Raw genomic sequence first — 13,273 nt, 5'->3', positions numbered from 1 at the left:
TAGATGGATAACATCTCTTTAATGTAGGATCAATATGGTATGTTGGAGCAATTTCTCATTAAGTGGGTTTCAAATGTGAAACATGCCCCCAATAAAGAGACTGTGAATCTTGATGGACAGAGAATGATAAGAGCAATATGCAGAGAGTTGTCAATGGTACTGCATGGCTGGGGTGAATGTAGGTAATCCTGATAATTGGCATAATCTTTCAACTGGGATTTATAGCATGATAACAAAAGAAACCAGGGATTTTTCTTTCTGACTGTTACGGCTCTGGCCTCTAGCAAATCAAGTCTGAATGTCACATTTTTAAAAAACCCTAGATATTTTGTAAGGTGAAATAAAGGTTATTTTTTTTTGCAAATGGGACTTCCTTTGAAATATACAGTATAGATGCAGATGGCATAACCACATATTCCAACTGGATTTGGTTCATGAAGCAGTGTTTTGTTGTTGTTTTTGCATGTGCACATTTTAGAGTTAATTACTTCTGAATTGCTTTTAGACCTTCTTTTCTTCTCTATGTTATTCATCCTTAATCTGCAAAATAAGTTAAGCAGGAGACTATCAGTTCTTTGCTGTGTTTCAGTTACTGCTGCGAAACAGTAAATACAGGAGAATTAAGAGCATACTTACAATTATGTATTGTAATTGCAGTGGGCATGGGCACAGAGTAGCCAAAGTTAAAGGGAAAATTAAGCCTATGCTTAACTCTCTTATTTGAAATGAATGGGACTTAGAAATGCTCATCTGAATCATGTCCCGTACATACGGCTGCAAAAAACGTGTAGCTTTCGGTAGTCGTATGGAAGGGGTTTGTTGTGCTCTAGTACTACAGTTTTGATTCCTGAGTAACTTGCCTCCAATGTATGCACTTCTAGAATTTCATGTGCTTCCTCATGTACGTTGTGGACCAGCTCAGACAAACATATGCCCAGGGGATACATACTTATGTTTCATTTATTGTGAACGAGATCCTCAGAATCATGTGCATGAAAGATCTCATACATGGGAAGTTGCTTTATACAGGTCCCTGTAGCTTAGCACTGCTTCTGTGCAGACTATCAGTATCTTTCTGGGTGTTAGATGTGAGTTTTCCCCAGTTCTACCTGCAGGTGTCAGGTATTAAACCATGTACTCTTCCACAGAGGTTGTGGTCCTTCTCTTGCAGAAATGGGTGAGATAACCACTCACACATAAAAATTAGGCTAATTCAATTATTTTTGAGAGTCATCCTTTTTAAGGGGGGGGGGTCAGAGAAAGCTAACTGGCCATACATTTGTATGTGCAACCATCTGGTCCACATCCACTCTTATTTGCTCAGTTGGCATTCATCTATGTGCATTTTCAGAATACATGGGAGCTTATCAGGTCCACAAAATGTTGACAAGACTTCAGAGCTCCAGTGTGCACGAGAAGTTAAATGGGGAAACCAATGTGAATGGGAACTTAAGGAACCCACAGTAAAATCTTCTGTGTGATGGGAACTTGTGTGCATGCGTGGCACTCAGCAAATGCTATCAACAAAGCATGGGACGTGCACTGCACACATTCCTTACGTATGTGTAGATTGGGGTTTTTCCAGCTATCAAGGTATCATTATCCGAGCTTTTCTATGCCATGAGAAGTATCTGAGTGAGGAAGGACCACCTTATGAGGGAAATCATTTATAAATCAGCATCTCAGGAAGTCCTTGTAAGAACACAGTGCTCAGCACTGTTCAAGAAGCCTCACTCTGACTTTCAACTATGTTGCATATTATCATTATGGGTGTACTTTAGGGGTGGCTAACTTGTGGGCTGCAGACAACATCTGGTCCTCCAAGAGGTTTTCTTTGTCATCACACACACCCATCAAATGGGACAGTCCACTAGCCATGATGGCTATATTCTGCCTCCATAGTTGGAGGCAGTAATGTTCCTGAATACCAGTTGCTGGAAACCATAGGAAGGGAGAGTGCTCTTGTGCTCAAATCCTGTTTGTGAGTTTCCCACAGGCATCCAGTTGTCCACTGTGAGAGCACCATGCTGGACTAAATGGGCCATTGGGCTGATCCAGCAGGCTCTTTGAAGTTTGATGTCCTCCACCACTCCTAAAGACAACAGGCTAACACAGGAAGTGCAGGGCAGGCTGTGGTGCAGACACATTGCTCTGCCTTCTGACTTCTCACAGTCAATCCCTCACGCTCAGCCTCTGTCCCCTGAGATGACCACCTCACTGTGTCTAATGTTTGGTATATTTTCAACTGTTGAATCACTGCAAATTATTTTATAGCAAGTGATTCAGAAATGGAAATGAATAACTGATAAATAAACAGTAGTGGAATCTGGCCCTGTTGAAATGAGCACACAACTGGGTTGCTCTGAAGCACGAGCCTCTTTTTGAAGGAAATAAAAAAATGTTCAATAAATGTTTCTAATGTTGTGCTTAAGAAAGTTGACTATCCACCCTCTCCATCCCTGGTAGGCAGCTTGCTTTGCTTCCATTTATGGGAATGATGAAACTTGCATAGGTTTCCTACTGAAAACCTGGAAGTACAAGGGGGTGACCACAGGATTATTTGTGACCGTGATGGCTCAATTTCTCTCAAGTTTAGAAGGTCTTTTGTATTGATGTATCAGTATGTATTTTTCTTTGCATTATCCTGCCTGAAGGGTTAGTTTGTTGTGTTCCAACTTGTTCCTTGCTCAGTGGTTCCTTCATACTTCTGGTTTCTCGCTCATTCCAGCAGTCTTCATTTAAGTCCAAAAAGTGTGCTACTTCTCAAAAGTTCTTTTTTTTTTTAAGTCTCCAAATCAGGAATGCCATCGTGTAGATCGTATTGCAAAGGACAATTTTTTTTTAAAAAAACAAAATCATAAAGGAAAAGAAATGTCAAAACTCAAGCATGATATTTACTGTTTATTTATCTCAGTTTGAACAAATGGGAACATGGTTTCCTATCCTTTATAATAAAACATTTAAAACACATTGGTTGGCTCCGTGTTTTGCTGTGTTTGGAGTGTACATTCTTGTGGTAGACCACATTTGAGAGGGGGGGGGAACCTAAGTAAGAACAATATTCAGAAGTTCAGGCTGGCAATCTGAGGGCTGAGAAGATCAAGCCTCTTTGACACTACTAGAACTTGGGGACATCTAATGAAGCTGGTTGTTCCAAGATTCAGGAAAGACAAAAGGAAGTACTTCTTCACACAGCACCAAGGTAAACGATGGAATGCAGTCCCACAAAAAGTAGTGATGGGCACCAACTTGGATGGCTTTCAAAGAGAATTGGGCAAATTCATGGAGAATAAGGCTGTAAATATGTTCCAATATGCCCCTGCAGGCCAATTGCTGGGTATCCCTGTCGCACCAGCGCCGGAGAAGGGAAAAACACATAGCAGAGTTCCCCCCAAATAGTCTGGAGGCAATTAATATTTCATCCAGCAGAGCTTTTACTTTCATCTGAAGGCAAATAAGCATAATAGTCACAAATCCAGTACATTCAGGATTGGCACAGTCCATAAAAAATCCAGTTGCAGCACTTACAAAAACTTACAAACTTATAACACGACTAAACCTTAACACTAAGCGTACTATGTACAGAACACCATCCCAAAAGGAAGAGAGATAGAAAGAGAAAGTAAAACCCAGGCTCCTTCTGGCTTATATTTATAGTCAGCATGACCTTAACTGGAAGAGATAAGAGAACCAGTTCAAGCCAGCTGTGCTCAGCTTCTCTGAAGGTGTAACCCAAACAATCACAAACGTTCTGCTTGCTTCTTTCACACAGAGAAGCTTCCAGAAGCTTCTAGAGTTCTCTTGAATTAATTAGAATAGGAAAGATCTCTATACATCAGATCAATACTTTTCGTACTAAGAAATGAAACCTGACAATCTCAAATGGAGACAGGGTTCAAGCACTCAGCTTCTGCTTTCAGGCTGCCCTTAGGCATCTGATTGGCCACTATGAGATCAGAGTGAAGGACAAGATGAGCCATTGGCCTGATCAAGCAGGCTCTTCTTATGATCTAAAAGCACTCCGCATTTTATATATATATTCTGTCTCTTGCTAACAAACAATGTAATTCCATTTCTTGCTGGTTCCTACCAGCTGATTACTACACAACTTAATTTGGATTTGGATTTCCTTTCTAATGACTCATTTTCCTTTGGGCCATCTATGTATGAAATGGAATTACTTGTTTCTTCTTCCCTAATGACTTTTTATTCATTAATCACTCTCTGGTTTATGAAGCCTGGCAGTGACCAGCCTCAATTAGCTTGAATTCTTTTACCAGATCCCAGCCATTGTTTCATATATGTAGCTCAAGGAAGGAGGGAGTATTTTCAACATCTCTTTGTAATGGATTTATCCACTTTTTTCTTCAGGGAAGTAAAGCATAATTAGACTTCTTTATTGTATACATTCAAGCCAGCCTAGCTTAAAGCGGGGGGTGGGGTGGGGGTGGGGGTGGGAGCCAGTACAAAAGACATAGGGGAATGGATCAATGTGTCTTTGCTTCTTTCAAGTCCTAGATTATCATGCCAATTAGTACTTACAGCTAAAGGCTCTTGTATGCCTTGAAAGTAAATGTGAAGGATTTTTTTTTAGGAAGGGGGTGGAATCCAATCTGCTGAAATGCTTTTATAACCGTAGCAAAAGATTAAGATACAGCATATAGATATATAGATATACTAAGGGTGTGTCTCAGGTCTTTGTGTTCTCTGAATTATAAGGGAAAATGGGTGATTCAGTGAAGGTTTTGTTATCACATTTCCAAGTCAGTTTGCACCATTAACAAGGTGTCTCAAAGTGAATCAGGACCTTGCTAAATTTGATTGGCTCTGTGGCCTTGGGTCTCAACAACAACAACAACAACAACAACCCCACAATGGCTGTTGCTTTACTACCCTGAGAAACAAAACCAAGCTGCCTGAGAAAACATCCAGAGCTCAAGAAGGGAGTGTGTGCAGAGGTGGGAATATATTTTATGTTGATGGACAGGTCTAGCTTTTAGTTGCATTGAATGATTTTCGCAGGCCAGTCAAATCAGAGCGCTTTGATGGAGGGATTAAAAACTGGGTTTGTTTTGCAGGTGGATCCATGCCTTCCCCATTTAAGTGCACGGAGAGAGCTCCAATGTCTCCCCCAAAATTTGTGGGAGAGAGAGAAACCCACCCTCTTCCAATGTCCCTTGTGGTAGCAGCATCTTTGCTGGAAAGGAATCTTTACTGGGAATCTTTATGACATCCCAATTTTTACTGGAAGTCCTTGCTATTATACCACCACACCATTCACCTATGCACATCAATGGAAAGAACGCCACATTTTGGAGGTGCCACCTTTTTTATTTTATTTTTTAAAAAATCATATTTGACTGCTCCCTCATGTGCTTTCAAGCAACTCTCTGTGCCCTAAAGGGTGCAGAAGAGTAAAGAAAGCAAGAGAGAGAGAGGAACTGAACAGGCGGTAGACATTATTATGATGAAGAAACACCATTTCTCCTTCTCCTAAAAGTCCTTTTTTTCTAAGACAAGTCAATATGTTGAGTTCAGTTGCAAGTTATTGCTTGTCTCCTAGAAATATATAGAAGGCAAGTAGATGTTAAACTATTTATGGTTTATCTATATCAATGCTATGTTTTGATACAGGGGAGCCTTCAGACATGCAATTCCCACCCTACATCGTGAAGCAGTATAGTCCTGAGGGCATTATGCCTTGTGATTTTTCTGAACATGTAAACCTGCCTTGAATGAATGCTAAAGCCTTCACCGGCTTCATATACAAAGAATAAATTTGGCTCTGAAAATGGGAGAATAATGGTGCAGTTCTAACTGTGTCTACTCAGAAATAAGTCCTGCTGAATCCAGTGGGGCTTACTCACAGGCACTGGTGACTGGTATCCATTGGGACTGATAGGGTGGAAGACAGGGAAACCAACAGCCTGTAGAACCAGCATCAAGGATAGGCAGAGCTAAGTAATTCTAGTCTAGTCCTCATCTGCCTTCTGCCTTCTGAGTTCTACAAGGACAGCACTGAGACGAAGGAAGAGAAAGCTGTCACAGGCAATGCCACCCCCTGGACTGGTTGTCTGTAAGAAGGCCAGCTGGTGGAGGCTGTCAGAGTTCAGAAAGTTGGTGGGGCATTGTTACCTTCACCCTAATGGACCAGCCTCCGTGGCTCCCATATAAGTAGGGTTAGAATTGCAGCCCTAAAGCATCTCATGGTACAAGCGGTGTAAATAGTCAAGATGAATGGATAGTTTCAGATTTTACTATCAGTATATGTGAAATGTCAGTGGGCATCAGGCTCTAAAATGGATGACATAACCCAGAGAACACTCACTTTCTTAAAGAGACTTCGGCGGGGGTGTCTCAAGCAACAGTCCATATTTCTACTGAGTCAGGAACCCTTAAGTCAAATAAATCATCTTCAGATAATATTTATTCTTCCATGTTTAGATGTAGACCCATCCTCCAGGATCCCTTTCATGCTTAAATTTAGAAGCACTGTCTGCTCTCAGGGAAACTACAAATCTCTGATTTCTTCACATTCAGATGCATCATTGAACTGTTCACTTTATTTCTTTGGGGAAATGGGCGGAACTCCTCGGTGTATATTTTCATTTCCTTTTTTTGTGAGGCAAACTTTGAGATTTTTCTCCTCTACAAAGGCTTTGGCTTTAGATCTTGTCTTGCATGCACTGTATGTTATTTTGTCTTTCCTCTTCTGAAAATGTGATTCCAATGGGGTGATAGCCAGGCAAAATTCTGCCTTCATAAAACCAGAGTAGAACCTCTCTCTTCGTTCCTCACATGCGTAGTGGCAACTACAGCAGCAAAACACCACCATATAGGTCCACAAAGCTGACATGAACATGATTGTAGCAACATTCATCTTATCCTTTAGTGGTTGCTCTACTGTCCTGTGTACAGAGACGTGGGTGGCGCTGTGGGTAAACCACAGAGCCTAGGGCTTGCTGATCAGAAGGTCGGCAGTTTGAATCCCCGCGATGGGATGAGCTCCTGTTGCTTGGTCCCAGCTCCTGCCCACCTAGCAGTTCGAAAGCACATCAAAGTGCAAGTAGATAAATAGGTACCGCTCCGGCAGGAGGGTAAACGCATTTCTGTGCACTGCTCTGGTTCGCCAGAAGCGGCTTTGTCATGTCGGCCAGTAACGCAAGATGAGCCCCGCAACTCCAGAGTCAGACACGACTAGACCTAATGGTCAGGGTCCCCTTTACCTTTTACTGTGTACATTAAACTGCCACATCATAGATATGCAGACCTAGCAGGGCCCAGATTCACAAGAGACACAGGCTGAAGGACTTTGCCCATGCTGAGGATTTTGTTGTTGTTGTTGTTTAGTCCGTTTAGTCGTGTCCGACCTCTTCGTGACCCCATGGACCAGAGCACACCAGCATGCTGGGGATAGCCACTCCTTAAATAGAACTATGTGGTTGAATGCACCTTGATGGAATCAGCAATGCAGGAATTGTAAACTTCTTTAACAACATAGGAAGCTGACCTTACTTTCTGGTCAGACTACTTGTCTATCTGGCTCTGAGTACCAGTGAACTCTCCGGGCAGGCAAGAGAGAGCTTAAGGCCTTTCCCATCACTGTTATATGAGCCATTCAACTGCAGGTGCAAGAAACCTTCTCTGTGCAAATAAGTCTTCACCACTCAGCTATGGTCCTTCCTTTAGGTAGCTTTTGTAAGGAAGGCTAATAACCACTCAAAAGTGGCATGCTATGGGCCTAGATGTTACTTGGCTGAAAGAAGTGTTGTACCAATGAGCTGTGGTTGAAAGAACAGAGCTCAAATTTCCATCAGGTAGTGTAGATGATGAAAGTAGCATTCAAGAGCGGAAATAATGCTCACCCTCAGAGCCAGTATAAAATAAGGCTGTTATGCTACACGTAGTTACACATACACAACTGTTTCCATCCAGCAAGAGAGCTCTATGCGTGATGAAAGTGAGCTTTTGTGAGACGTTGACTGGGAGTGGCCGCCCGAGACCACATAACACCGGTCCCCGAAAGAACTACATTGGCTCCCCAGTAAGTTTCCGAGCACAATTCAAACTGTTGGTGCTGCACCTTAAAGCCCTAAACGGCCTCAGCCCAGTATACCTGAAGGAGCGTCTCCCCCCCATCGTTCAGCTGAGGTCCAGCTCCGAGGGCCTTCTGGTGGTTCCCTCACTGCAAGAAGTGAGGTTACAGGGAACCTGGCAGAGGGCCTTCTTGGTAGTGGCGCCCGCCCTGTGAACGCCCTCCCATCAGATGTCAAGGAAATAAACAACTATCTGACTTTTACAACACACCTGAAGGCAGCCCTGTTTAAGGAAGTTTTTAATGTTCGATGCTTTAATGTGTTTTTAATATTTGGTTGGAAGCCACCCAGAGTATAAGTAATAATAATAATAATAATAATAATAATAATAATAATAATAATAAGTGCTGCATAGCCAGATTTTAAAGCAGAGCAGCAGCCCTGCTGCTGAATAAGGTAAGATCTGGTGTAATTTACAGTGGCTTAATTTACACCAGCCTGCTTTACACCAGGTTCGTGTGCAATTCCTTCAGAAGTCCTACTAAAGTCAATAAATAAGCAGTGAGGAAATTACCAGCACCTAGAAGCCATAATGAAATACACCAGGGTCTTTCAGTTGAGTTCTTTTGATGTCTGCTGCCACCTATAGCATATTAGTAACATTTTTAATGAAGCCAAAAGAGCCAAGTTCAAATGAACTGTTTTCACCATACAAAACTAGAGGAGGAGATTGAGGGCTGAAAAGCAGTTGATCCAATTTTTTTGATAAATTGGCTTTTATTTTCTAAATCCACATCAGTGCCATGCTAGGATTATGTCCTGATTAAGACAAAAGTACCATTAACATATTTCACAAGGGAATATAGAGTTAAGCCCGGACTGGTGTGGCAGAGTTCGACTTTTCATGAAAAGTTATGAGAACTATGTACAAACATTAACCCACCATAACCTGAGGTGTTAACCACCCAAACACTCAGTGGCTTTGCTGAGGTCTAATTACTTTGGGAAGTTATCCTGTAGCTGGTCATAGTCAACTGGGGTTCTCCTGAACCACACTTAAGAATTTAACCATTTGCTTGATCATGTCTCAGGCATCTGAACAGAAGGCAGACTTCATTAGCAAGACTGCAATAAACTGCCAATATTACAGAACACAATATAGCACTTATAGCAAAGTTACATTTAAATAGATTTTAAATGTTAGGTGCCGGTCAATGGCGGACGGGGGTCTGATGGCTCCGTCCTCCGTGGGCTATAGGGACTACCCTGCCTGCGCCAGGGGTCCCTTAAGCCACGGGAAGAGCGTCCCGTGACTGCTGGCTTCGTGGGTCCCAGACGTGCCGTCTTCGCTCCTGATCGACCCCTCGTAAGGGGGAGAAATCAGGCGAGCGAAGCACCGGCACGGGACTGAAGAAGCGGACTGCCTCGGAGGATCAAAGCAGCGATCCCGCCAGACTCAAGCACCGGCACTTTCCGACATAGAAACTTCCAAAGAGGACTCTGTAAGTAAAAGTTTTGGACTGTTTGACAAGTTGGAGAACCACTGCTTGCAGAGGAAATTTAAAGGAAGCACTGTTCCCTTTGTCCTGTTTGCGCGAGCTTGGTAGCGCTAAAAGATCACAGCCGCGGACTAACGGAAAGTTTTGCGAACTCTGCCAAACTTTAAAAGTTGATTAAAAGTTGTTTAAAGGATGTTTAAAGACTTAAAAACAGTTTGATATGGCAAAAGAAGACGCCCCTCACCCTCTGGATTAGGATTCCGGGTCAGTAGCGGGCTGCATATATTGTTGCCATTTTTTCTTTGTTGGTGTTTCAGTGACTGTTTACCAGTGGAGACATTTTGACTTCTTTGTAACCAGATACAAGTTACTTTACAGACTTTGGTGGTAACACTGCAAGTTAGAAACGTTACTGACTTGGGCTACGTGAAAATAAAACTTCTTGGCTTAAGGAACTTACATCTTGGAAAATTTAAACTCTTTGCCTAAAAGTTGGTTTTTTGGGACTGGTGTGGGCTCCTGGCTCAGCAGTCTCTTTGTTCTCAGAACTGAGCTGCTGGCCACCTGGTGTTTACTTTTGGGACTGTTGGTCTTCTGCTGTGAATGTCTGAGATTGTTACCACAGCAACTGGAGTGACCTTGAGATTACAATTGCAGAGCCCACAGGAGATGGACACTAGATCAAAAACAGTTGGTGCTAGCTCTGCTCAAAAAAGAGGCTCTGTTTCCCTAACTCTCCAGGAACAAATGGAGAAATTGGTTGCTAGTGTGGCAGAAATAGCAGCAGGATTGAACAGTGTCACTGAAGGGTTGAAGCAAACACAAGAATCAGTGGCACTAGGAAATACAACAGTGAACTCTGCAATAGAAAAATTACAAGCCGATATAAAAGCTGATATTAAAAACTCTACGCAGACCCTGGAAAAATCAATTGGGCAAATTGAGGAGAACGTAAAGAAGAACAGAGAAGAAATTAATAGAATTGGGCAGGAGGTGACCACTTTGAAAAAGGACTCTGAGGAAATTAAAGTGGTCAAAGAAAAAATAAAAAGGTGGAGGAAAAATTGGACAATTTAGATTTGGAGCAAATAGAGAATATTGGAACACGACAGAGGAACTGGTTGAAGAGTCTCTCGCTTTTCTGCAACTACATCAGAGAGAGGGTAACATCCGTCTAAGGGGTCTTCCAGAATTGGAAGGGGAAGACCTAAAAGCTTATATTGTGAAGCAATTTTCAGTATATTGGGAGCTAGAAGAGGTTAACGTCTCAGCGCGCATAGTGAAGGCCTTCAGATTTGGACCAAGAGGCTCCAGAGGAAAGAAAAGCAATAAAACAGTCAGTGACTGTTTGATTGTGCTACATGATCGACACGATAGGGACTTTTTTCTGGACTTGCATTACAGAAACAACCTGGTGGTAGAGCAGAATAAAGTAATTTTTTATAAGGATATCCCCAGATTTTTCCTGGACAAAAGAGTTCCTTACAACGACTTGGTGACTGAGCTTAGAAGAAGAAAAATTCCCTTCAGTTGGGAATTTCCAGAAGGCCTGGCATTTACGTTCGAAGGGAAAAAGATAAGAATAAGGTCCTTGGCGGAAAAGCAAAAGTTTTTGGACAAGCATCTGGAACAATTCAAAGGTACCCCACTCGACCCAGCACAACTTTATAGGTTTCCAGCTGAATTTCCACCACCGCCGGGACTACCAGGTCTACCAGGACCAAGCCAGGATCCAGAGAAAGACAAAAAAGGAGAAGCAACTGGAGGAGAAGAATAAAGAGGAAAATGGCGCTCAAGCTAATGACATGGAATGTCCGGGGATTGAATCAGAGACCAAAGAGACGCAGAGTGTTTTACAGCATAGAAAAGAAGAATCTGGATATAATATGTTTACAGGAAACCCACATAGCCCGACGTCATAGAAGATTATTACAGAACAAAAAATTAGGCCAAGAGTTTATATCATCGGACAAGGTCAAGAAGAGAGGAGTAGTGATATATGCAAAGGAGAAATATAGCCCAAGACAGCTCTTTAAAGATGAAGAAGGGAGATACATTGCAATTGAAATTAATATACAAGGCGAAAAAATTTTGATTCTGGGACTTTACGCACCAAATGATGGAAAGTCAATTTTTTATAAGAAAATACATGATCTGCTGTTGGACTATTTGGATTACAAATTAGTTTGCCTTGGAGACTTTAATGGTGCAGTTTCCACATTAATGGACAGATCTCAAAGAACTAAATTAACGAATGATGGGAAACTCCCAAAGACTTTTTTCGAAATGGTGGACAATTTGGATTTGGTGGACTCTTGGAGATTAAAAAACCCTACAGACACAGAGGCAACTTATTTTAGTGAATCTCAGCAGTCATGGTCGAGGATAGATTACATTTGGATTTCGAATGAATTGGCTCCAAAAATACAAAAGGCAGAAATTGGTCCTAAAACTCTTTCAGACCACAATCCGGTACAGTTAAATTTAAAAATGATTTCCAAGGATTCTTTTAGATGGAGAATGGATGACGCTTTGATGAGAGACACCAAGCTAGTAGAAAGAGCAGCGAAAAAGTTGAAAGAATACTTTCAGATAAATTGGAGTTCCGAAGTGGAGAAAAGGACTGCTTGGGATGCAAGTAATGAGAGGATTCCTCATTAGTGAAAAAGCAAAAAAAGAAGAGACAACAAAATGCAGAAATGGAGAGATTGTTGAAATTAATCAAAGAAAAGGAAAAAGAATTAAGAGGACATCCCAGATGTGTTAAAATCCAAAAAGAAATCAAATACCTGCAATCCCAATATGCCAATATAATGAATCAGGATATTGAATGGAAAGTGAAAATGATGAAACAAAGAACATTTGAATCGGCTAATAAGTGTGGAAAACTACTAGCTTGGCAATTGAAGAAAAGACAAAAGGCAAATGTCATCAATAGTTTGGTAGTAAATGGAAAAAATGTGGAGAAACCGGAGGAAATCAGATGGTGTTTTCAAAGATTCTACAAGCAACTGTACAAGGAGGAGAAGATAGATGAAGCAGAAATAGACCGATTTCTGGAAAAGAACGGATTGCAAAAAGTCCCAGAGGAAAAAACAGTTACTCTCAACCACCCAATATCGACACAGGAGATAGAAGATGCAATAAACAACATGCAATTAGGGAAGGCTCCAGGACCGGATGGATTAACAGCAAAATATTATAAGACATTGAAAGATTGGCTATCGCAGCCGCTAAGAGAAATTTGCAACAAAATATTAGAAGGAGATAGGGCACCAGAGACGTGGAAGGAAGCCTTTATCACACTGATTCCAAAACCAGATACTGATAAGACTCAAATGAAAAATTACCGTCCAATATCCCTTTTGAATGTGGATTATAAAATTTTTGCAAATGTTTTGGCTACAAGGTTGAAAAGAGTGCTGAAAGATTATATACACAGAGATCAAGCAGGTTTCTTACCAGGAAGACAAATCAGCAATAATACGAGAATTATTGTGGACATTTTAGAGAAACTGGAAAGAGACATAAACACAGATGCGGCACTACTATTTGTTGATGCAGAGAAAGCATTTGATAAAGTATCCTGGACATTTATGAAAAAGAATCTGGAAAGGATGGGAGTTGGAGAAAAATTCTTGAATGGCATTAAGGCCATCTATACAGAACAAAGAGCTAAAGTAATAGTAAACAGTGTGATATCGGAGGAGTTTGAAGTTGAAAAGGGAACAAGACAAG

Source organism: Lacerta agilis, chromosome 7 (assembly GCF_009819535.1).
Source record: "Lacerta agilis isolate rLacAgi1 chromosome 7, rLacAgi1.pri, whole genome shotgun sequence".
Lineage (NCBI taxonomy): Eukaryota > Metazoa > Chordata > Lepidosauria > Squamata > Lacertidae > Lacerta > Lacerta agilis.
The sequence above is the reverse complement of the archived record's forward strand: the minus strand, read 5'-3'. Positions refer to the sequence as shown.